Source organism: Parasteatoda tepidariorum, chromosome 5 (genome assembly GCF_982258835.1).
Source record: "Parasteatoda tepidariorum strain Cologne lab strain chromosome 5, Ptep-v5.0, whole genome shotgun sequence".
NCBI classification, from domain to species: Eukaryota; Metazoa; Arthropoda; class Arachnida; order Araneae; family Theridiidae; genus Parasteatoda; species Parasteatoda tepidariorum.
This window is the reverse complement of record NC_141759.1, coordinates 120253162-120281012: the sequence shown is the minus strand read 5'-3', so window position 1 is coordinate 120281012 and position 27851 is coordinate 120253162. Positions and strand designations below refer to the sequence as shown.

At 28.8% G+C, this 27851-nt stretch overlaps 1 non-coding gene across 2 annotated transcripts; it reads right to left on the bottom strand.

The window, feature by feature from the left end:
• Nucleotides 1–501: 501 nt before the first annotated feature.
• On the bottom strand, nt 502–26589 carry LOC107456428 (uncharacterized). Of its 2 annotated transcripts, XR_015434211.1 has the most exons (8): nt 26359–26589; nt 21888–21987; nt 19797–19895; nt 14842–14924; nt 13173–13218; nt 11080–11119; nt 1334–1653; nt 502–1228 (listed from the first exon to the last, which is right to left on the bottom strand). It is a non-coding gene; the product is annotated as an uncharacterized LOC107456428 (transcript). The 2 variants fall into 2 exon arrangements; XR_015434210.1 differs by lacking the exons at nt 502–1228; nt 26359–26589 and adding an exon at nt 23626–23738 and having other exon boundaries at nt 1523–1653.
• Between the last annotated feature and the right edge of the window lie 1262 nt (nt 26590–27851).

Sequence of the window (27851 nt, the reverse complement as noted above, 5' to 3'; positions counted from 1 at the left end):
GACTCTCTTTTTCCATCTTTCTGATACCTCATTTCTGAAAGTACTACATTTCAAAATTACTTTTTCGAGTTGGTATACATTTTTGTTACAATCAAATTTTTTTCCAGGGTGCTTGATCAAAATTTTCCAATAAAAAATAAGCACCCTTTAAACGCTCAAAAAATATTTTTAAGCACATAAAAGAAATTTTTTTTTCTACCTATTATTGACAGTCTTTCTTATAAATTACCACATTTAAAATTAAAGCATTGTAAAGTAAAGACATTAATAAACTTTTTACATAATCATGATAATAAATAACTTATTTTTATTATGGTGAAATAAACAATTTATTTTTGGCAAAAAAACCTAATTATTGATTTTATTAGCCCCATAAAAACTATTTTTTAAACAATTTTAGAACTATATTTAATGTGAAGTAGCTAACTCTACTCCTTAAATTAATATTTACCTTATTGAATTATGTAAAAATATGTATTTCATCTTAGAATTACTGTTAGTTACTTTCTTTTAAATTTTTTTCTTCATGATTTTTTTTCCTTCATTTTGTTGGGGAGAAGATAAAGAAGCAGTAGCTAACTCCATTTCAGTTTTGTTTAGAATTTCACTTTCTCAACTACTAGCTTTCACCATTTTTGATATTGAGAAGACTAGTTTTTCTTAATTGTTCAAATGAAAGTAATTAAAAAAAATCAGATGATTCTTTTCAAATCTCGTGTTCATCGAAATTGAAAGTTCTGAATGTAGTAAGTGAGTCAGAGTGAGTAAGAAAAATAAATTAAGGAATATCAGGACAGAACGCTAAAAATTAGAAATCAGGACAAATTTTTAATCATGAAAATCATAAATATCAGGACAACTACAAATCCTGATACTATCCTTTTCAATGAATCCTGCTCAGTGTACACGAATGTATAACTGCGAGCATTATCATTGCAAAAAAAAAAAAAATATAAACACTATAAAAAAATTAAGCATTTATTACAAGCTTAATGAATGTGTTTGTATGGAATGCGTACCCAGTTCTCAGTGTATGTGAATGCCTACCCATGAGTGGTTCATTTTCACTGAAAATTGTCATCTCAAAAAAAAAAAACATTTAAGGGCTTTTAAAAACCAAATATAAGAACCTCTAAGTATCTCTTACAAATGCTACATACCCTGTTTTTCAGCAATATCTTTTTTCATAGTTTGACAAAATAAATCCTCCTCTCCCCCACAGATCACCCTGAAAATCATTCATATGATCATGCATATTCTGTAAGCAAGAGTTTACATAAATTTTTAGTCATGCTCATTATATTTTTAAAAGTAAAATGTTACAAATCCATACCTCTGAAGGCGTATTTTAACTTAACTGCAGTGTCATAATCTGGAGCTTGTCTATAGGACAACTTGTAAAACTGAGGACACAGGTTTCGTATCAGTCTCCTGGATGCTGTGATGAATGGGACGAAGACGCGTGTCGGAGGGCCGACTGCGAATAAATCGAGTGAGCAGAATCTCCATTTGTAGATGAAATGCAAGAGTTACTGTTGCGTGCAGATATGGGAGGTAGGAGAACCTTCCAAGAAGTGTTATGAGGCAGATGATTGGACAATGGTTGAACAGTTTCGTTAAAAGGTTGATCAGTGTGATAGACACCTAATCCATCTGTAACAATAGTAAGGTGAAAATTGTTTATTTCGAATAAAGCCAATCAACTACTGATTTAAGGACCTCTTGTTAAGCAACATTAGCTTACAAAAGACAGTTATGAAAGGGTATTTATTTACAGGGTATCTGCTACATTTCATCTGCTGCATCATGACTTTTTCACGACTAATTCCACGAATTTTTCATGACTTAACGAAGTTACTGTTTTCTCAAAAACTCAACAATAAACTTAAAAAGCATTATAATAACATTAATTGAAATGATAGGTGTAACCAAAACTGTTATACTCTGCATCTTCATATTAATATATCTTAAATTTAAAAAACAGAGTAAAGAAAGAGTTGAAGCAATAAAATAGCTGGAAAAAATACGAAAGGAAACAATTTTTTCTCCTTTTTTTTCTGCAGAATTATATTCTAAAGATACTTTTCTTGTTCATCATAAAGGAAAGAAGTGATTTTTTTGTTCTCATTTCGATTGTTATAAGATAAAGGTGTATCAATTGCTCCTTTAATTATGTCTAGTGTTTATGTAAGCATATTACCAACTGTAAATGCAAGTAGTAGTAAAGGTTAGTATGGGGTGAACAGGGTTCCCACTCTTTTATCAAAGCAAAAATTAAGCACTTTTAAGGACTTTTATCAAAAAAATTAAGGACTTTTTTTGTAGAAATTAAGGACCTTAAAAATGATTATTTATTATCAAATAAAACATCATAGATTAATAATAATAGATAAAAAAAATGGAATAGCTTTTCTTCAACTCAGTCACCCTTTAAAAAATTTAAAAAAAACTAAATAAAGAAATGTTTAATACAAATAATCTGTATTTAATTAAAATTAAATTGCATTTAATCACCTCACATAAGCTTTTAAGAATATAAATAAAAACTCAAAGAGTTCAGATTAAACATTAAAATTTTCTATTTTAAAAATAGCAAGAAATTGTGTAAACAGATTGAAATATATAAATTATGACGGTTAATTCATTAAATTAATAAAAATATTATTTTGAGTGACTAATACTAAACCAAGACAAAAAGAAACTAACAAATATAAGTTTATTGAGGTTAAGACAATTATTTTAAACTAAGTAAAACCTAATTATAATAAGCTCAAGATTTATTAAAATCACAAAATATAAAAAATTTAATGATTAAAATCAGAATATATTTAGTACCTAACAATCAAGAAAAAAGAAATAAATAAACTACAAGGAAAACTTATTAATTAAAATTAAGAAATGATAGTTAAAATAAACAGAAATGATAGTTAAACAGAACTGAGAAACAGAAATGATAGTTAAAATAAGTGCTAACATAAATATTGAAACACAGGACAAGGCAGAATGTAATGATCAATTGAAATAAAAATGAAAAAATTCCATATCTAAAAATTGGAAATGAAATGAAATAATTCATTAAGTACAAAATTTATTGTGAATGAAGGGGAAAAAACAACAAAACATAGTGGAATCAGAAACATCATTTATAAAAAAAGATAAAAAATCTTTATAAAATAGTCCGCGTTTAGTTATAAAAATTTTTATGCTTACACTGATAAGCAATACTGCACCTCTGAGGAATTAGAATTTATTCAATAAAAAAGTATTGTATCTTGTATAGATATTAAAGGAACTAAAATAATCGATGATAAAAAAAATTTGTTCGGAATAAAGTATTGTCTGAAATTATAAAACAATAGTTTTTCAAATAAATCAAAGGTAATGAAAATTGGATGCAAATATGAATTATATATATATATATATATATTACTTATTATAAAATAGGGAATAATGAATAGTGATTTGGTCGAATAGTCAAATATCTGGCCAAATAAACCTACCCAGTGATCAAACAACATTTTTAAAAAAAAATCCTCAAGAATTTTTATTGTTTATGTAAAAATAGGCCTGGGCATTGTAAGAAATTTTATATCATGATAGATCGTCAGTCAGACATCGCGATGTATCGCAATTTAACATATGTTTAAAATTTATCAATCAGAGATCTTTAAATCAATCAATAATAAATTTATAACAAAAGAAAATGTTAATTCTAAAAAAAAAATTGATTCTATAACATCAACAGCATTGCTTAATTTTTTCAATTGAAATAAAGATGGATTGACTTAAGACTGTCTTAAGGATTGACTTGTTTTAAAGTAAAAACAAACACAAGCTTTATTTTAATTTTTTTTAAATTAAAAACAACTTAGATTTTTTAAAAATAATAATAAAACTGTTATAAAATATTTTACATACATTACAAATTAGAAAAAAAAGAAAATGCCCACTTAAATAAAACATTTTTTAAATTATTTGTTGAAAAATAAATGTGCTTTTGAAACATTGTTAGGCTTTTGTTAATTACTTATTTAAAATAGTAAAGTTGTATTGACTAATGGTCAAATGGTTTTAATGTAAGTTTTTTTATTTATTTATTATTATTTTCCTTTCGAAAATGAAATAGACTAAAGATTTAAAAATAATACTCACTATCTGACAAATTATTAAACGAACATGTATTGAAGGGATTTTTAAATATATATATATATATATATATATATATATATATATATTCTATATTTAAGAGCACTATTATTAAATTACTGAAAAGCGTTAAAACATTGCTTAACTTTTTACTTAATTTAAAAGAAATTAGTCATTTTAAATAACAACCAAATTAAAAAAAGAAAGAATGCAAACTCTGTTTCAATTTCCTTAAAAATAAAAGCAAATTAATTAAATGTAGGCTTTGTTCTAATTTTTTTAAACTAAAAGCGACTGAAGATTTATTGGTTTAAAAACTAATCAAATTATTATATTTAAAAAACTAAACTCAATGGCGCGTCAGCCCATAGAGGGCCAAGGCCTACTGTGTCCATCTCAGTTTTCTTAACCTTGGGCTCTGGGGTGCAACGTGAATTAAATAAATTTTTAAAAAAATTTACTTTCTATGATAAAATATAAATTACTTAAATACAAAATATATAAAATATTAAACTGTATCACTTTTAAAAAAAATCAATAAAGAATCTTTTTTTTTTAATTCATGATTTCGTTTCAGTAATATATTAAGTTCAGAACGAAAATTTAAGATAACAGCGATTGAGCAACGATCGCCAAGTAACAGTGGGTCTGCTGAAAATAATTGACAACGTTAAATCCAAACAGAAAAAAAAGTGACGAAATAATGCGCAATGATCGCTAAGTAGCAAAAGTCTCACTGAAAAAAACTTATTTGATATGTTATATCAAGTCGAAATAAAACGCACAGCGAACGCAAGATAAGTCCCGCTGAAAATAATCTTCAAGAAACGTAAAATCCCAAGGTCAAAAATGGCGCATAAGGAAACTATGCATCGCGTTCTAAACTGCTGTTTGTAGAAAATGCAACACCATGAAAGAATCATCAGAATCAAATGAAATTTAATGCAGAAACGACTTGTACTGATACAAATAAATGATGAAATTTTCAAAACAAAAGAAACAAATTAAGCGTCCGAAATCAGTATTTGGTGCAGCCACCACGCGCTGCAATAAGTGCTGCTATACGACGTGGCATGGAGTCAAACAGATGTTGAATATCTGCTTGAGGAAGAGAATTCCATATCGCTTGTATGCGCAACCAAAGTTCGTCTTTGGAAACTGCAGGACGCGGATCACGAGTGAGACGCCGACCAACCATATCCCACACGTGCTCAATAGGCGACATATCCGGCGAATAAGCAGGCCAAGGAAGAAGTTGCATGCGTTGTGCTGAACAGAAGTCTCTAACAGTCCGCGCAACATGTGGGCGTGCATTATCCTGCTGAAAGATAGCTCCAGGGATGCCTTGAAGGAAAGGAACGACTTCGGGCTGTAGCACTTCACGGACGTATCTGTTGCTATTGAGATTAACCCTCAATTCGTATCAAATTGGATCGTCCATGATACGAAATCGCACCCCAGACCATAACTCCGGGTGTTCGACCACTATGTCGTTCAATAATACACTCAGGAAAGCAGCGTTGACCGGCATAACGTCTAACACGAACACGGCCATCATGGGTCCACAAATTGAAGCGTGATTCATCTGAAAAGACAACTTGGTGCCAATCAACTCGCCAGTCTCTGTGCTCAAGAGCCCACTGCCGACGCAGCCGTCGATGATCCGCCGTGAGGGGAATCCTGTATAATGGCACCCTTGCACGCAATCCACGGCGCAGCAGACGACGACGAATTGACGAAGCCGACAATTGTACACCTGTAGCAGTAGACCAATGTGCTGCCAGCTGCCTGGAGGAAGCTGTGCGATCATTCACCGCCATGCGGAGCAGGTGTCGATCATCGCGCTCTGACGTCACCTTCTGTCGTCCAGTGCCTGTTTTTCGAGTTGTTCGGTGCTCGTCGGTCCACTGCTTCCAAACTCGCATCACTGTGGAACTGTTCCGCTGCATACGAGCTGCTATTGCGCGATAGGAAAATCCTCCTTCTCGAAGGCCGATTATCCTCCCTCGTTCAAACTCCGTAAGTTGCTTGAATTTCTTATTCTTCCGTCGTGGAGGCATACTCAGGTCTCACTAAACGTTTGCCACTAACAAATAATCATAGACTATTTTCAACGTCCCGCTACAGCACTTTATTTATACGCTTTCAGCATCAATTCAGAGGGCGCTGCGCGCGCCACGCACGCGCGATGGCTCTGAAACTTTATTAATTTGCATAATATCCTATAATTGACATTTGCTGCGAATTTCATTTGATTCTGATGATTCCTTCATGGTGTTGCATTTTCTACAAACAGCAGTTTATATTTCAACGCTGATCCTTACTCTTCGTTATTCAATATCACGAAACGAACATCATATTCGTAGCTAAAAATGTAATCAACATCTTCGCAGCAAGACGAAATCAAAATAGTCTTCGTCAGAGCGGTGATAGCGTTAGCATAGGCAAGAATCCTAGCACGTTAAACCGCGAGCGTCTTAAATCAGATTCCTGATGCATCGCCTAAAATAAAAAAAGTAATTATATCGGCCTGCCGATATGTGCATTACGTCGATAATTCGCGATACATCGATTAGGCAAGAAAAACCGCGAGCGTCTTAGATCAGATTCCTGATGCCTTGTCTAAAATAAAAATAATTATATCGGCGTGCCGATATGTGCATTAAGTCGATAAATAGCGATACATCGATTTAAAAATGTCTAAGAGCAGCGCTCTTTAAAATTGCCGTATCATAACAAATACAAGAGCTTTTTTTAAAAAATAAAAAAAATGGGAAAGCCAAACGAAATAAAAACAAAAAAATCGTTCTCAATTTTTATAAGAAAAATTTAACGTTGAAAAATACACTTTAAGTGTTTCCCATCGCCGGATTTTTAGAAAAAATGACGAAAAAGAAGCTCTTTAAAATATGCTATCAAAATAAAAAAAAAAAAAACACAATTAATCAAAAAAGCAAAAGAGAAACAGAAAATTTTCCTAAATTCTTAAGACAAAACTTGCAACGTAGAAATTCAATTTTCTATTTTACCAGTTATCTATTTATCTGTATAACTTTAAAAGAAAAAGTGGAGATAAAATATATCAGAAACGCTGTTAAATTCCCAATAAAAATCATAGCGGCAATTAAATAATGTTAATTGCCGCTATGGAATAAAAAAACCCAACAAAAGTGAAAACAGAAAGCAAACATTTCACTCATTTAAAAAAAAAAGTGTCGATGAGAAAACGACTTTCTGATTAAAATTATACTTCGCCGAATATTCGTAATATCCCTAATATTAAAAAAATGGAGTCATTTATAAAATTCAATTTCAGAAGAAAATCTGATACAATGAAAAAAAATCCACTTTGCCTTGCGACGATCACTAGATGCTGATCCATTCCTTATATTTTTCATCAAGTGTCCATAAATTATTAAAAACACACTTTCCTGGCATTTCTAACAATTTCACATTTGAATGAAGCATCAAAGCTACCACGTGTGCTTTCAGAAGAATTAAATTTCTCGAAACCTATGGATGTAGAAGGTCAATGCAGTTCCTCAGCTGATAAAGTACCTCTAAGTACTGTCTAAAAATAAGTCAAGATCTCTACCCACCTGCAGTATCACGCTCCCCTCTTCCCACACTAAATTTTTTTCTTTCAGAGTGATCCAGAAAGAAATATTTTAATGAAAAAATTAATAAAAGAAAAAAAAAATAAGGACATGTTTTTTTCCACTTGCTTGTAATCCCTACCCTCACACGCATTCAAAATATTCTACCCTCAATGCAGGGTCTCATTCTAGGCGAAAGACCTACTTTTTACCTGTGAATATTTTCCTAAGATAAAAAAATTGTTCCAAGGAACTAGTGATACTAGAAATTAAGGACTTTTAAGGACCATGAATCAAAATTAAGTACTTTTAAGGGCCCTTAATTTTCAAAATAAAAACTAAGCAGTTTTTAAGGACTTTTAAGGACCGTGGGAACCCTGGGTGAAGAAGTGAGGAAAACACTATTCTCTCCTGTACATTATGCTTTTGCTTATTTGATCATTTCTCAACAAACTAATTTGTAGTTATAATCATGGAGCTTATAAATATAGTTATTTGCAAGCATAGAAATCCATGTTTATGTCAAAATATATCTTTATGCAACAATGTTGCCATGACATGTAATCTGTAGGAAAAAGTAATGAAACAACAGACCAATGAAACTATTTATGCCTAGTGACTCATGACAGTCTCGAATTGCACTCTGTGATTTGTTTTCAGCTGGTGAAAAAAGAAAAGAAAAAATTCAGAATAAACTAATTTAAGAAAAATTTATTTTTCTTAAATACCTGAATTCAGTCAATACGAGTTCTATTTAACGAGATTCCAAGATTGACAGTTAAATTAATTTTTAATAAATGGCTAATTTAATGTTAAAAAGTCTTTTTATAATGAGCATACCACATATTCAACGAGGAATACATCCTATAATTAAAAATTTCAACTTCAAAATTTTATCAAAGCTGTCAGAAAAAAAGTATTTGAAGTTTTTGTGGAAATTTTCTCTTCTTTGAAGAGATTAAAAAACACCTTGTTCAAAAATTTTGTGTAGGTAAACAACAGACGCAATGTGATGCTTTTCACATGTGTCTGTGAAAAGCATCACATTGTGTGCTTTTCACAGATCTCCATCACAATAGCAACAACTTACTAATTATAAACAATTGTATCCTCACCATTGGTATGCAAACGCATATAGCTTGGTTAGAATTTGAGCACTTTTCTGTTTCCATTGACTTCAAAATGTTATTGAAATTATATAATTTTCACAAACGATTTTAATTTCAGTTGGTGTCATTTTCTTGTTGCAAAAATGCTACTTGTGTTAGTGCCAGAAAAACTGGATTGATGAATAAAATTCAGACTCAATTAAAATGATCCTTTATCTATATATATATTTCTCTTACACGGCGACAAAAAAAGCCTCATTACAACTCCCCGAATGGCAAAGCTAGAAAATCGACCAATGATTGCCGCTAAAAATGTCATATGCCAAATCTAGCTGAGGTGGCGTAACATATAGCACTTTTAAAAACGGAAACTGAAATAACCTTAAGCTAGGCAGAAGTGAGTAGTCTTTGCTGATAGATCTCCATTTTAGTGTTTTGTCTAAAGCGCTTTTTTTTCCACAAATTTATATATTACGAATTTATTTGTTTTATTATTGTTATTAGTCATTCATTGAAAAATGAGTCTCAGTCGCGCTGTTACACTTTAAGATTTTATTCTATAGCACATTTCTAATAGGTTTAACGAATTACATGTTTATTTGAATTCAAATTTATTTTAATTACTTAGTATTTACTAAAAAGATGTAATTTTTTTTTTAAAAAAAAAGTTGTTATATGTATTTGAATGATAGGTTTGAATTCTTAGAATTTTGTGTATTTGCAATGCACCTAAGTTAGTAGCGAGCATGGTTTGCAAAGCAAACCATATAAAATTGCGTAGCAATTTTCGGGGGTCGGCAAGCGTTAGCGAGCAGGAGGCGCAGCCCACTAGTTTATATAATTATGTGTAAAAACTAATTTACCAATTATGACTGATCGAATTTTTTTAAATAAATTAACAACTATATCTTTTGTTTAAGCTTGCATTTAATTTCATATCATAAAAATTCGATCAAAGATAAAAAAGAGGTCTATTTATTTGAGATATATAGTTTTTAGAGGTTTCTACATGAGACACAATATTTTTATAAATACACACAAATATTTTAAATACATAAGAATAAATATTATACTTATTTGTTTAGATATTTTTTCATGTTTCTTTATTTCGACCTTTTCTGAATTTGGTGCAGAGAGATTTTATTGCTCTTTCCTAAAGGTGTTTTCAACACAAAGTCAATAAAAAAAATTCTGTGCCTTCCAAAAGTGGCCGTAAATAGAAGAGGTCGGAGGTGGTTTTTCTTGGAGATTTATATTTTATTTTATTTAATTATTATTAATATTATTTAGAATCACTGTAAGGATTTTTTATGATTAAGTTATGTGAAGCGATCGCAATTGTTCTATATCCTACATAAAGTTCCTTTAAGATTCTTTACATCAATTTATTAAAATTTAATTAACTTATCTTATTTTTAAGTCCATAATCACTTGGTTTACATAAAACTGGAGTATTTTAAATTATTATTTAATGCATCTGCAATTGCTTTGCATTTGAAATATGCACAATCGTACACGGTACAACTGTGCGCACATTTTAAATGTTATGATGAAAATTATCGAAATGCATAATTTGGGATTTAAAATAAGATCACATTTATTAATTTACTGCATGTTTAATAATTATTTTAATGACTTTAAGAGTTTAATAATTTATTATTTGTAACAGATGCGTTAACTACACTATCGTTTGTGTAGTAAAGTTTTATATACAGCATTTCTGATGAAAAACATTTCATTTTTAGCCTAATTTGGCGGGTGCAGCTTACATCCCAGGGTGGTGTAACTCAACGAAATTATGGTATATTTATCATTACAAATAGATATTTAAAGAATATTCAGCTGGCCCATCCATTATTCACCTTTGGCTGATTCCAAGTCTACTATTCGTCCTTGTTCAATAATTGAGTAAAAAATAGATGAGCATAAATTATTAATGCAATAGCTAATATCTATCATTTATAATTGCTATTTTAAGTAAAATTTACTAACACTCAGTTGTAATCTTTTTTATTTCTTACCCTGAATGAAATTTAGAAATTGATTCTTATGAAAGAGAGCTAAAGTAAGCTATGAAAAAAAGTACTAAAATTCATTGTAACAAGTCAGCATAGTCTAGGAAAAAATTAATTTAATTTATACAAAACCCGCCATACTAGAAAAAAAGTTTCAGCTATAAAGCGTAAAATAGCAAATAATAATAAATTATAATACTAAACAGTACTTACTTTTATTGACAAAGTTTTGCTACTAAATGAAGGTTGAAACCTGAAAAAAATAAAATAATTTTTAAAAATGGTTACATGGAATAAAAGATAATTTTTAATGTGAAAGGAATTTAAATCTCATTTTAATCTATAAAGAAACATTAAAGTATGACACAATTTTATGTAAATAAATTATGTATTTTAATAATCATGGCAAATTATAAATAAAATAAAGAGTTATTGCTTTCTTATACAAATTATCAAAGGAAATTTTTGGAATTAAACTGTGAAATAAAAAATAAAATTTGATTTGTTTAATTTTTATGTAATTTAACAATATGCGTATTTGAGAATACTTTTTTAAAAGAAGAAAAGGAACTCCCTTAAACCCACTGACCGTTCTGCACGTAATAAGTCGCATTTTAGCCTGCAGTCTTTTCTGCATAGCAAAACCGGTTTTCCCATTTTAATGGATAGGGGAACTGTGTGTAGGTGAGAAACATTCTCCCAATTTTGCCCATTTCCTTATCCGCCAGTGGGTTAAATAAAAATTTGCAACATATAGCAACTAAAAGTCAGATAAAATGTGTTTTTTTCTTTTTTTCTGCTCAACAAAACTTTCTTTAATTTTTTTCTGATCTATTAAAAAAAGAAACATGCAAAACGTTAAAAAAAAAAATTTAATTTATGCATTTTTTTACTATATTTATCACTCTTATTAAATTAAAAGTTAAACTCTGAATGTTTCTTTTTTTGTTTTGTTTATTTTACAGTCATTTCATTAAAAAAAGAAACAATAAATGTATAAAAAATTTTTTTTGTATTATTGTACTATCATTGTGCAAAAATTATCCCTACGTCACAAGCTTGCAGTTATGCTTATAAAATTGTAGTTGCAAAGATTCTTTATTAAATTGAAAATATTTAAAAATTTATTCATTTCTACATCACTACATCATATTTAACATACCGAATCGAATTTGATCAACTTATTTTTAGAAATTAATGAGATTCACACTATACCAATGCATTTTTAAAATTTTTGAACCCTGAATTGCAAAAAAAATTGTAATACAAATAAAATGGAAGCTGTAAAGAATTATTTTTGGTTAAGATGCACATTTGATTATTTTCAACAAAAGGGAAATGAAATGATTTGCAGTTTTTGTATTTTTATTAATTTCATTGTTTGCAAATCCTTAAATCATAAGTATCATACAGAAAATTCAAGTTTGTACTAACTTAGATAAAAGAAAAACTGAATTGTAATTCTTATTTATAAGCTAGATACAAATTCAGAATATTGAATAATACTGTAAAATTGGAAAAAATGATTTCATAAAAAAATAATAATAAAATGTAAACTAATACTTTACTTTTTAACTACAGTTTTGTTATTGAATTAACTTCTTAATATATAGCACAATAAAGAACAAAAGGATAAAAAAAAGAAAGAAAATTAAGAAAAATAATAAATTTTATTTACTGTGCAAAAGCTGCAAGTATATAGAACTCATAAATCAAGTTAAAACTATGGAGAAAACATGGAAAATACAAAGATTAATGAAGAGAAGAAGAAAAATTATTAAAATAAGATAAAGTAATTTTTAAAAAAAAATTAAAAAGATATACATATTAAAAAGCCGGAAAACAAAAAAGTCTAGATATAATCTCCTCATCTGCTCACACGATCATATTTGCAAAAAGGAGTGCTTTCTAATATTGTATCAATATAGCCAAAGCAAAATATATCAGTAGTATGAGAAGTACTCGGAAAAAAAAATATATCACGTAAAAAACTGAAAATAAAATGTAAAGCAAAATCAGAACATAACAGAAATTAAAAAATTCATTTTGTGTTTATAACATAATAAATATAATAAAACATCATTTCCTCACTTTAAAAAATTCAGAAATTAAGTAATTTGTTTAAATATTAAGTAAAATTTAGAGGACATATATTTTTCTTTTCATGCCATTACATGCATCTATTAATATAAAAAGTTTCAAAGCTTTTCATTCCCATTACTTTTTCGGGATTTTTCGAACTGAAAATGAGTTTTTATATTGATCCATGTACAGAATTTTTATGACACATTAAATTGTTTACTCACATATTAGGTGGCTTTAGTTCTTGCTCAGGAATATACAAATGATACACTGAAAATACAAATTTATAATTATTAAAATAAAAGCTTGGATAGTCATATTAAATAAGTAGAACATTTCACTTTGGTTATTTCACAATTGATTATTTTATGTTATTCTAACATTGATGCCCCAGTGTTAAATTCTGCAAAATTTACTAATAAAAACAGTCAAAAGCAGTGAGGATAGTTCGATTGGGCACTTCAAGATGAAGACCTCCCATACCCACACATGTGACGCCAGAGTCAGCTAATCTTAATCTAACATTAAAGTTGAACTAAGTTACTCTAGAAATGATACATGAAATGTTTTATAGCATATGAAATTTTATAAATGATGGTGATGTTGATTTGGTAAATGACGGCTTATTTTTAATGTTGAGTTAAAAAATTTAAAATTATTTCAAATATCAGAAATATAAAACTAAAGAAAAAGAAAAAAAAGTAGAGAATATTCATAATGATTAATTATCTGCATGTGATGGTTCCAAAAGATATTTCTCAACTACAATTTTGTTTTTTAATTTTTAATATAACAGCATTATTTACTTATCAAGAGCTTATATAAATTCAGAGCTCAAACATATTGTAAATGGCGGACTCAACTTTTTCCTTGAGAAAAAAAAAAAAAAAAAAAGACAGACACAATGAATTTCAATTAGGCCATCTCTACCACTGTTTCATTTCCTCATTTTAAAGCAATAGGGGCTATTCACATATCACATAAGCCTATTGATGGTCATTTTGGAATTCCCCTCTCTTCATGTCATCAAAAATAATAAAATAACTAGCCCCCTCAAATACTAACATAAGAAATTGGCAACACCTCATCCCCTTTTTTGCTTCAGCTTTGACTTTTACTGTAGTGTTCTAGTAATTTCAAAATATAAAATATATATATATATATAATTTTGCATAACATTAATTCATTTTGTAAAGTAAAAACTAGTTTATATTATTTTTTATCTTGTAACATATTTTCCTTACCAAAATTAAATTTAATAACACTCGTAGCATTACAGTAGTATCAAATCCAAGAATTATCCTTTCTGCTATCATAGTAGTGATATTTTCATATTAGTTATTACAGATAAACGATAACTATTGCAAAATTATCATATTTGATCATTACAGTTAACAATGATTATTGTTGCATTCCATAATTGTTTTGTAACCGTCGTTGAACAGCCAACCCAATTTTTGGGACTACCAACGTTCAGCTCTGTAGCCTTGTCATTTTGAACACAATCCAGAAGACAAGGGAACTCCCAGATCAAGTAATGGGGAAAGCCTTTGTGGAGGAATTTTTGATAACTAACCCGCATTTGCGTTACATGGAGAGGAAAACCTCCCATGGTTAATCTGACGGCAAGGGGACTCATGATCCGTCTTCCTCTGAGGATATTTCACGACAGCACTGCTGTCTGTGTGAGCCGGGTGCTGAATTTGTAACGACCAGCCATTGTTGGGATTTGAAATGCTGGAGCCATCACAGCTCTTCCATAATTGTTATCATTATTAATCCCAATGCGAATTATGGACAGCCAGTGACCTTTTTAAATAAGAAATCTGGCCTTTTTTGCATGTGTTGGCGATCTTACAGAGAATCACAACAATTGAGAAGCATTATACTTACTTGAGGGCACCTTCATTTCTGGAGTAGAAGCAATGTTGTTGAATGCACATTCTCCAATCATACTTAGTAAAATGAAAATCATCCTGGCATAAATTTAAAAAGTATATAATTAATATGAATTTAAAAATATATAATGAAAAAATATTAAATTTTTCAAATTTAACTTATTGATTACTTAGAAGGAAAGACTTTTTTTTTTACATATTTAATAATAATTTAAATTCATCATTTGTGGTTATAGTGTAACTGACAAAGGGTAAGGCAGTACTTCTTTAAAGGGAAAGAGTAGTATAAGTTAACAGGGGGCTTACCCCTTAAAAAAATACTTTACAGAAAAAAACACTTTAATAATTTAAACACAATTTAGAAACTAGCTGTACTTCACACGGGGTAATGACTGTTATAAGTCTTTTATTATATTTAAGGTAGGTACTTTATTTACGTTGCACTAGAGCTGCCAAGTTGAGCATTTTATGGTAGAGCAATTTAACGAGGACTGATACAGCACACCCTTGGTTCCTATGCAGGTCGATCAAAGTGGTCACCCACCCGCTCACAGATCGCAACCAGTGATGGTTGACTTTTACTTAAGAGAATGCCATGCCAAGGGGGAATATTTTCGTTGTAAATTTTCTTTCACTTCCATTACTAATTTAAAGGGAAGAAAGAGTTCAGGCAAACCTACAGTGTGTCATGAAGTTTCATTTGATTAAAAAAAATTCTAAATATAAAAATGCAAACAAATCATTGGAAGAGAACTTTGCCGTTGCGTAATCCTAAGTTATCTCATTATAATTTATTTTGACATATTATAAAAGATTTTTTTTCAGTGCTTGAAACTTCATGGCTTACTCCATTTCTGTCTGAGCTCACTATTTTTACAGTTTAAAATTAGTTATGGAAGTGAAAGCGACAAAAAGTATCTCCCGTGATACAGCGTCCTCTTAATGGGTGTGTGGAAGATTATAAGCAGATGACAATCTACACCCCTTTTATGTTCCAAATGTTTGTAGATAAGGTTCATTATCTGAAACAGCTGTTTCCAATTTTTTATGGCTATGGAACCCCATTACAACAAAAAAAGTTAATTAGTAGCAATGACGAATTATTTTGCATATATTTAATGTAAAGAATGAAATATTTGAAATTATGAATTAGTACTTGCAGTCTGCTTATGATGAAAATGAATAAAATAATCTGATTTAATTATGAGTTTTAAAAAAGAACTTTGATAAAACATTGAGAATAGTGATTGGAGAATTGCAATTCTTTATTCTTCAATCTAGTTGTTTTATTTTAATTGAAAAAGATTGATAAGCATTGAATTTTTTATAAATGCATATTCTTTACAAAATTTATTTAATATTATTGTTAAAAAATAATGCTTTTTTTTAAAAAAAAAAAAAACATTTTGCTGTTTCTTCTCTTTGGCATTTTACATAAGTAAGTTCATATTCACAACCAAAATATTAATTAAATTACAGATTGTTGAATGCATGTAAATATAATTTTAAAAAAAAACTTTTGAACCACTGTAATCCTTTCACGGAAAGTTCTGTGGAATAGATGTTCCAGAATCAGAAAATATAAACAATTCATGGCATTTGAATTGAAAGTTAGTATCTACAATACGACAGAATATCACCTGATAACAATAAATAACAGTAATCTTTCAATTATAGTCTTTCAATTATAGTAATATAATCTTTCAATGTGTGTACCACTTGTGCCTGATTTTGATAAATGATTTAATTAACAATTCTAACATAGCATGTTGTAGAATTGAGGGACACAAATTGTGATAGAAATTATCTGTTGTACCCAATTTGTTGTTTCTGCATTTTTTTTAGGATTTGTATTATAGTATAACTTGACTTGTACAACTTGTATTATAGTTCAGGACTTGTAGGATGGTATAACTTGATTAATAAAATTTTCATCAAAAATATTTTAAAGGGGAATTCAGATTAAAAATTTTAATTGATTTCTTGAAATGCTAATTTAATCCAATTAACAATTACAGAAGTTTGAAAATGGTGAAGTAAGGGATTATTCATAAATTCCTTTCTTTTAAAAGGTTAAGAATTGGGGTAAAATGTTTAATTACAAATATTATTAAATAAGGAACTAAAGTACAAATTTAAAAAATAACAAATCATTAAATTAGCTCCCAATAAGAAATAATTTTAATTGATAGCTCAATAACTATTTATATTTTAAAGCAACTAATGGTATGGAGACAAATAAGTGAAAATGAAATTGCTGAATATGTTTATAAAGCATACTTTTGGTACTTTTCCATTTTCCAAGTCCCAAATGCAAGCTTACTGAGTGCAAGTAAATTAAATTTTTTTTTTTAATTTTAAGAGAATTTTTTTTAAATAAATAGATAGATAAAATAGCCGAAATTACTTGCATAAGAGAAATAGAAAGGTACCATATTTTTTAATGTTACGTATCATTTTATTTCACATAATATCCAGCATTATTTAATTTGCTATTAATGCATTGTTTATTTTATTTTGAGAAACATATTACCGAAGTTTTATTTTACCAAACAAGTTCTATTTTTTTCCTCCAAAACAGCTATGGCATGTCCTGTATAATATTAATAGTTTATCATTAACAGATATAATTTCAAGTTTTGAAATACTTCACTTATCCCTTCTGTTCCATATCTTTATTTTAAGCCATATTTATATCCGTTTTTATTATGCACCTTCTTGAAATTAAGAAGAAATAAGAAAAAGCAAAAAAGGAAGAAAATCTATGATCAATATATTCAATAATATTTATCATCATGCCTGGCTCAACATTATTATGATATAATCAATCTATCTCTAAAATATGAACAATCAGTTCACTTAAAATTAAGATACATTACAGCTCAACAGTTTGGGAACAAAATTACAATTTCAAAAGATTAGTAATTTGTATGCAAAAAAATATTTTAAGTGTAAGAATAATTTTTAAACAATTTATTGAAAGTTTTGGATTTATTATCAGAGATTGCCAAATGCATAGCTTAAAGAAGCCCAAGGCACCTTAAACAAAGAAGATTGACAAAATGTGCTTATCTACTACATAAAAAATTATATGTACATAAAAAATCTAAATGGATATTTTTCATATACTTTTAGATAGGATTTTTGGATTTCTTTTTATAAAAAAAACTTTTTTCATAACTATACTTTCTTTACTTGTGGTTAATATACAGGAAGATTCCAAGTAGTTGCAGCTGTTAAATAAAATTCTGCTTATTGTATTTATGTCTCATTTACTTGTTCTCATCAACGTCACCTTCAAGAGACATACAATAATTTCTGTTTATCCTTTTGAAACATGTAAACCCAAGTTTTGTTCTTAAGTTCCCTTAAGAAAACCTTTTAGTGGTTGACGTTTAATTATTCTCTAAAAATAAATAGTTTCATGGAAATATCAATATACTGCACACTAGGACATAAGAAAGGGTTTTTTGTTTTTACCAAATGTTTTCATACTCATCATCACTGAATTTATATTTATTATATCTAATTTCTAACAGTTCTTCTTGTCAAAGTGAATCAATCCCTTCAACATTTGTGATGGAAGTATTTTTTCATCAAACCTACAATTTCAAAATATCCTCAAAAATTTTTTTCATCGTCTGTATTAAGAGCAAGAATGATGAAATGGCTATTGAATCTGACCCTCTAGATTAACATTACTTTTATCAATGATAATTCAAAAATTTTAAGAAATTCTACTTTCAATAGAATAAAAGGAAGTATGTCCTGATCTTGACTGATCAGTTAGTTAACAATAAATTGCAGCATATTTGATGTAAGATAGAACAAAAAGCTGTCCCTATCAGTAGAAACTTGACTTATTATCTAGTAGTTATAAGGCAATTACAGTTTCTGGCCTAACATAGCTAATTTTAATTATATTTGAAAGCATTTTAAACTTTTCAACCCTTCATTTTATGCAGTTGTAAATTTATAACAATATGTTCATTATGTATCCTGTTTGAATCAATCCTCTTGAATTTGAAAATGTTCATCTAGTGTCCAATATATGGCCTTCGGGTCTCAATTAGGAATTTTAAATGTGGGTTTTACTTCACAAAGAATAAGAGCTGTTTCCATAGTTTTCATGCAAATTGAATTCCACAGAAGATGTTTAGCATACTCATGATGTTGTAAATGTGCAATATACTATAGATTTGTTATTAAATAATAATAAAGAGTTTCTGCAATTATTGAACTTCTTTATTTTAAATCCTTTAATCAAAATTTCAAATAAAAAATTTTCATGAAAAATTATAAATTCATAAAATGAATGGTTAAAAGTTTTTGCTAAAACTTAAATGCTTTTAAATCTCAACAATAGAGTTAAGGTCATTTCAAAAGTGGTTCATCAAAAACATATTTCATAATTTATTAAGCTATAAACAACATGGATGATGAACCTTTTTCTTACCAATGAAACTATGGTTCTGGTTTGTTATTTTTAAGTGTCCAGTATACCACAAATTGTATTTCATTTTAAAACAAATATTTAAACCCTTACTGTGATTTTAAACTATCAAATTATGTTTTATTACTTAATTTTCTGTTGTAGGATTAACTTGTATCAGATATAAGTTGAATAAATTTTTTTGAAAATATTTCAATTTGATATTAAGATTTTTAAATTGCACTGAAGAAGGCCGTTGTAAGCGAAAAAAATAGTTAATGTTAAAAGTTTTTAATTTTTTATAGCATGGAAAATTAAATGCATCAATACAACTGAAAATATTATTTTAATCTGAATTTATTTTCTTTCAGTTTCTAAAAAAATTTTGTTCAATTTAAGATGCCTTCTTAATGCACTTACTACTTTTCAAATTGCGTTTATATTACATTATAAATAAATATATAATATCACATTAAAAACAAGTATTAAAATATTCAATTTTCTAAGGATTAAATTACCCGATTTTTTGTGTTCAATTCTTCAAATCTGTATTCTTAAGTTCTTCTAATGCTTTACCAAGATCATTCTGTCAGTTTCCTTTCCAAAATATTAAAGCACTAAAAAAAGTGAAATTTAATGATCATTCATTTTAGCAAGGAGATCTTAAAACAAAACTTTCATGCTTTCTAAAATTTACAAAATAGAGAAAATAGCATTGATAATATTTCAACTGAATTTTGTAACATCCAAACAGCTCTTAAAAATATTTTTCTGCCTTTAGAAGATAAATCAGCGAAACTCGCTATTCCTTTAAGGAATATATATCAAGTTTGCACTTCAGGGATCTCAAACAATATATTTTCAGTTTAAACTTTTCTTTGCTATTCCTAAGTTAAATCAGTTGATAGTGCTGCATATGTAAAAAAAAAACATGAAATCACACAATTAAATTGAACCCATAAATTAAGTAAATTCTTTTTATGGTATGAAAAATTAAATTTCATCTAAAAGTTCCTCAAATTTGAGAAGAATTTGTATACAACATAGAAAGTTTGTCCTATTGAGATTCTATTTCCTGTAACAACTCAGAGAAGTTGTGATTTTTTAAAGCACATTTAGATATAAATTTTAAGAATTCTAGTTAAAATAGACAAAAGATCATAAAATAACTGCATATTAACTTCTGCACACAATGGTACTCGGTTCTGAATCAACCTTTGATGTTGTCAGTCTTAGAGATTTTTTAAAAACGTTTTGCAGTAAATGTAAGCAAATAAAGCAATTTATAGTATACTTGTTGTGTGCCACCATTACATCTGAACACCTAGTGGCACGAGTGCCGTAGATTTGCCATCTTTGTTTTATAGATTATAGAATGACAACAAGTAGTCATCACAAAAGATCATACATAAGTGGTTTTGTGATGTTACATTTCAGTGATCTAATTTGTAAATTTATCCACAAAACACAACATAAATAGAGAATTATAATTTTATGGAAAAAAATATACATGTCAGTGAGATATCATTAAATCATAAAAGTTTATTAAAAAAAGGGTAATTAAAAAAATAATACATAAATTTAGTTCAATATCACAGTCTTTCATTCTCAGATATAGGGAAAAGTGGGGAAAGATCGTTTAGCTAAGATTTAAAGGGTGTTGGAGCTGATCTGCTCAACATAGAAACTGTCAGATATCCATTGTTTAGTTTTGTACAAGATAACAGTCATGAAAAGTCACACATGTACAACTTTCGTTATATATGATTTTTTTCTAGAAAAAGTCGAATCACCCGGTCTTACCCCATTAGTGGGGTAAGACCAGGAATAAATGCTAACTCTATGGAAAATTTAGAATTACTAGAATTTCAAGAAAAAAGTAGCAGACATTTCCCTTTTATTAGGAAATTTAGGGAAATTATGCAAGCAATTTACATGTAATGTAGTCAAGACTGTACTCAAGGGAGGGGGCTGACCAAACATCTGGGGGCCTGACCAAAATTCATTACGAAAACTATAGCACTTTTTTAAAAGAAAATTGCAGAGAATTTTTTATATCAAAGTATAAACTACAATTCTGCTGTCTTCAAAAACTACACAAAATATGAAAATAAGGTTTTTTGCTTGGAAGAAGCAATAAACTTTGTTCCATGAAACTTTTGTTCAATCTTGAATGCAGTTATTTTCGTCTTTCAGTGTTTTGTAGCTTTCGTGGGCTCAGCGTAGACACACATCAAGGAGAAAGATCGGGTGTTACCCTGTCTAACCCCAAGAGTAGAGGTTATACTGAACAGTGATACTAATGAACCTTATTGTTTGTTATGAATTATTGGTAAACGTATATTAAGCTGAACTAAAAATAATTTTATAATTGTAATAAGGCTAGATTTAAAAACAAAAGAACATTAAAGTTGATACGGAAAAAAAAGCTCATCTACACAGATGCATTGAATTAATCCCCAACAATATGATAGGTGCATTTTTTTGACTAGTGAAGAGTAATTCAGAGTTTGGCCACTGAAAAACAGAATTAATTTTGACACAATCAAGGCACCCACTTTCCCCTTACTCTCCCTTTATAATATTTAAAATAATAAAAGAATTAATACCTTTGTTAACTGGATTAAAATGAACAACTATGTTTTCTTTTCTTCTTTCATTTAGCTAAAACAAATTTTTCCAAAAATCACACAAAGCTTCAGAATAAGTCTGTAAAAAATTTATACTAACAATTTAGTAACAATTCAGCAAAAGAATATATTAGCATAAAGACTATGGAGAATGCATAAAAAGAACACTGTGAATAATTGTTAATCTGGTGAACAGATTTTCTCATACTAAGGTGCAATATTAATTGGTTTGAGAATATTGATATAGTATCAAATCAAGCATATTAGCATAATAAAGTATCATTGCCACAAATACTATAAAACAAAGTTTAAATTGGAATATAAGATTTCGCAAAGATATTCATAAAAATTTTCTAGAAAGTTAGTTACAATTTCCTGTAGAAATTATTGATGAACCCATCTTAAAATTTATTATTGAAAAATGGCTTGCAAGTTTTAATTTAGAACAAATTGGCATATTATTAAAACAGTTATTAATGTAACAATTTAATGATTAAAAATATTAATGAACTTTAACATAAAAACAACAATTTGACTATGTGTGATGCCTTACAATAAATTTTTTAACTCTAGGAAATTTTAGGTGATTTTTATTTTACTTTTTAATATACAAACTATAATTTTTAGCAAATAATTGTGAATTCTTTCGCTTTTTATTCATCATGACATTTTTATTCATCACTCATACTAAAAAATTGTTAATCTAGAAGAAACAGTGTTGGGAGTTGCATAAAATGTGTGCATGGATCCACATATTAATGCACTTGGATAATGCACCCAAATCCTGAAAGCTAGTAGTCTGAAAAAATATGCAGTTTTTCAGGTAACTGCAAATAAGAAAAACATTTACAAAAAATAAATAAAAAACTGAATAACTTAAGATTTAATGATTAATTTTTTGCACACTAATAAGGAGATGGCACCGTGTGTAGCGTAAAATCATAATATCAAACAAAATTTTATTACATTATGTGGCACTGAATTTAAATGTGCTATTCAGTTTGAGGCCACTGAAAGGTTTTCTGGGTTATTCACACAAGTTTTGTGCTGGTTAACAAAAAGAAAGAGAGTGGGGCCATTATAATATGTTGTTCTGGTGGCTTTGTGTGTGCATAGTATATGAAAAATAAAATCTTTTAAATAATAATGATATGCATTATGAATATCAAAAAATGAAAAACTAAAAGTAAATAAATAAAATTAAAATGCTAAGTATAAGTTTTACAATTAAGTGTATGTTTCATAAGGATCGAAATAGAAAAATAAAAATTCTATATCTAACTGATTAGAAAAGAACAGTTTTCCCTTATGTATGAGACAAATTAAAAGTGCAAAATTTGTGGCAAATATGTATAATAAAAGAAAATTACAATACCTTTTTTTCATTTCATAATATTAAAGGGGGGGAAACTGACACAAACACAGTTATATATTGAAAATGAAATGACATAATAGATCACATTAGGAAATAACAAATAAGTACTAAAAAGTTAAAAAAAAGTTTTATGAAAAATATTTCAAAACTTTTAAAAAAATTTTTTCAAAGTTTTTAGAATTCTTTATAAAAATATGCTAATTTAAACATATAAAAAAATTAATTTGAAATATTAAAAATACAGGTAAATAGATAAAACAAAACAAACATTAATTTTAAAAATTATAAATATATTTATTGAAAAACGTGAAATAAATGTTTGCGTGCCAAACGTTGGCTCACCTAATATGGTGCCCCTGAAAGAGAGGCCAACTAATCTGCCCTGTAAATGCCTGAATTGACGAAAATGTTTACACAGGTGGGCGTAGGAGAAAGAAAGAAAAAAAATTTTGTGTGCCACTGGCTGTGAACTATTTGTAGAGATATATTGAACAAATATTGTGCTTCTTTGCATACTATATTAAAAAGAAAATATAAAAAGTATTTAGGATCTTTTTCTTTTCCCTTGACCATGAGAAAGATTCGTTAAAATCAAATATATTTACAAAACATAAACACTGTACATAAGTATTAGAAATTTTCTAGAGTTGATTTTAGTAATTTAATTGTTAACTAGAATGAAGACTAGTGACTAATGTGACTAGAACTAGAATGTTAAGAAAAAAAAGGAGAAAAGTCCATAGAAACTAAACAAATTGTTGTTTTTCCTATAAAGATGATTTACAGCAAAAATTAACTTTTTTATTTCAAAATACAAAAACTCAAGCCTGTATATGATGTTATAAGATATAAATAGATAAATCTCATTTCTGAACAGCAATAGTTTTGGGGCAGTCTAAGGAGTTCTAATAAACATAGCTGGTTTTTTAAAATTTGTTTTCTTTTTCACAACATTTTAAATTCATCGACATACTTTTTAAACAATAACTGTTTTGAAAATAAATCAAAAATTTTAAATTAATATATCTGTAAGCCTTTTATACAAAACTTGGAAGATTGTATAAAGAAGTCTATTGTGTTACTCCTTAAAATTCCTTACTTTTATTTTTTATGATCATCAGTATTATCAGTAATGGTACAATTTTCAAAAATGATTTTGAGCTTTTTCCTTTCTCTTTTTTTTTTTTGAGAAAAGTATAAGCTGAAGTTATTTAAGCTCTCAGAAATACCTTGTTTATATAATATGATGTTTTTACTTGTGAGAGTTGTTTAAAAAATGTGTTTGCAAACTCACTGAGCAGTGAGTTTGCAAACATGATTTTTAAACTGGTAATATACTGGTATACTGGTAATAACTTTTACATATTTTAGGTAAGTAAAATGCTTGAAACTTAATTTGAATTTATATGGTGGATTTGCTAATTTTTCTTTAGAAATTAAATGCCCAAAAATTGCTAAGCTATTGCAGTTAAACAAATAAAATCATTAGTGGAAGTTTAATTCTCTGTTGAGACCATTTAAGTGTCAGGGTCAAATCTGTCAACCCCATAAAAAGGTGAAACATACCTCAATAACACACATCTTTTTAAACAAATTTTTAAAAAAATAAACAACCTAAGTTTAATTTAAGTAGTATCATTAAAGAAGTATTATTGGCATATGAATTAGTCATATTTCACAAAAATAACAAACTTCAATTATTCATATCTGCAAACAAAACTAGGTTTTATTTAAAAGAAATCAAAAATTTGGCTCATACAACCAAAATCAATTACATAGCTGCTAGTAGTTACAAGGTGTGACAAAACTAATGGCTTCAACAGTTAAGGGTAAAAGAATTTACCAAAACAAAACAAGAACTTTCGCCATAGAGTGTGTGGGCTCAAAAATCAAAGGGCAAGCTGAAAGAGAGTCCTTCTGGAGAAAAATGGAAATGTAGTGTGGCGTAACTACCACTACAAAAGTTTAACATCATTCACTAGTATATAAAGCATGCTAACTTGATTCTATGTCGGGGTACCTTTTCATAGATGACGGTTGACATGGTCTGTAACTACAGTCCCCTCACATTGGTGACCCGGACGTGATTTGCTCACGCAAGTAACGCCCACTTCGCAAGCTCTTAACGGTTACGCCTACTTCGATGGATAGTCCACATTGTACGGTTGACTTGCTATTTGTGAATGCATCATTCACCTCCTGCGCTGTTGCTTCTCAGTCTCGTCTCGAACATTCACACATCGCCTACACTCTCAACGCCTGCATACTCTCGACTGCTAATGGCAACACAGGAGCGACTTCGATTGTGATGTTAATACACCTCTCACATTCAGCACTCAAAAAATCCGGAGACTCTCTCCCGGTCTTTCACAAGTACATCAACTAGTGAGATCTGTTCATCGAATTATATCCCAGATAAAATTCTGGTGGGGGAGTACTGGGGCGTAACAACCACTACAAAAGTTTAACATCATTCACTAGTATATAAAGCATGCTAACTTGATTCTATGTCGGGGTACCTTTTCATAGATGACGGTTGACATGGTCTGTAACTACAGTCCCCTCGTAGTAAAAAAATTTTTATTCCTGATTATCAAGAAATTTTGCTTTTCTTTGGTAGTTAGGAATATTTACAGGAAAAAACTTATTTTTTTCCAGGACATTACAAAAAAATGAATAAAACCGAAACAAATTAAATTAAATGGGTGATACTAAAAACCAAATAGAATTGAGAAGCAATTCATTCGTACATAAACATATTTGACTTAAAACTAATTGCAATTTTTTATGTAACAGAAATTTAAATTTTTTTACAATTCTCTTTTTAAAAAACTATATTTGCATTATTTAAGTTTTATACAGAATTATAAAACCTACATAACATAGAATCAAAGAGTTTGCTTGAGTATTAATACTTTACAGTATTTCATTATAAAAATTACTAGTATGCAATTTGCGATTAAGATTTCAAAATGTGATTTATAGTAGAAAATACAATAAGCATGGCATACCACTGAACATTTATATTAGTTCCATGACTAATTTAAACATTTAGTGGGTGGAAATAAAACTAACCAAGCATATAGAATCATCAAAAGCATACATGTTATAAATGTTCTTTAACGATAATACATATGCTTAATGTTCTTTAAAGGAATTCCTAAGATAAGGATTTCTTCAATGAGGTCCATTCTTCATAGTCTTTTAAAATTAGAGAAAATTTATTCTCATTTCTCGAAGCTTATTTAAACAAACAAAAATTTAAATTTTCAGCCTAATTTTTATTCCGTTTGTTTTGGTTACGACGTTTATTCCTTTCTATTTCTGTTGCATGAGTTCTTTAATCTTGAAATAAATGATCCGTGTAGAAGTTTAACCTCAAGGGACATTCTCACTGTTTAGGGTAAATTCGTGAATGGAGAGATGTGAAGCATAACCTGGTAAATGATTATTTCTTGAGGGAAGGGCTAAAACAAAACACTCGCTTATAGAGAAGTTGTTGTTGTTGTTGTAGTTCTTTTACGTCGCACTAGAGCTGCACAATGGGCTATTGGCGACGGTCTGGGAAACATCCCTGAGGATGAGCCGAAGACATGCCATCACAATTTTGATCCTCTGCAGAGGGGATGGCACCCTCGCTTTGGTAGCCCGACGACCTGCATGTGAGGCGTGGCATGACCAGAAGTGACGCGTTCTAGTTAGAAATTTGTAGACCGAAGAGTCCGGGTTTTGATCCCGGTCCATTGGGCTAAAATAGGTTCCGTTGAAAAACCACAGAAAAGTTCTTTAGGCATAAGATTCGGCTCTACAACGTGCGAGGCGCTGCATGGTCAGTTCACACCTGGTTCACACAACTATGTGTAGTCCGTGGGGTCCAGAGTTAATCCCGGTTAAGAGTTAATTTTTTAATCTTTTTTTTTTAAATTTATTTTTCAATTTTTTATCTAGTATCCAAAAATCATTATTTCATTTTTGGAAAAAACGAATAGTAGCTGAAGAACGGATAAAATTAAGTTCCGACACTACGCATCCATATTACCCCGTATCCCCCTTTAATAAAAACTTATAATTTTCGAACTCGGAAAGAAACTATGGATTAATATACTAAATAATCGTATCAAAGGAATTTCTAATAGCCAAATACATTAGTAAGCTGTAATGCAATATTATATTTATAAAATTAAAAAAAATAATAATAATTTGCTCTCGTTTTTCGAATTTTCTTTTTTATGGTTGATCATTTTTCCCTTTTAACCTTAGATATAAAGAATTAATGGAAATATTTAGAACGGCGAGAATTTTTGACTACATAGCGCATTTGATTATTATTCTATTTTTTTTAAATCGTATGAATTCTAGCATACTTGAACATATTTTGCACGAAAAGTTCAATGCATATTTTCATGTTAAAATAATTGAGATTTTCTTCAATTTTTTGAATTTTATACTGAAGAAATTCATTTAGTTTTTAGAATGTTCACCAAAATATGTTAATAATTATTTTTTTGTTTGTTTCTTGAATTGAAATTATGCGATTGCAATATTTTTAAAACAGGTGTCTAACTTTA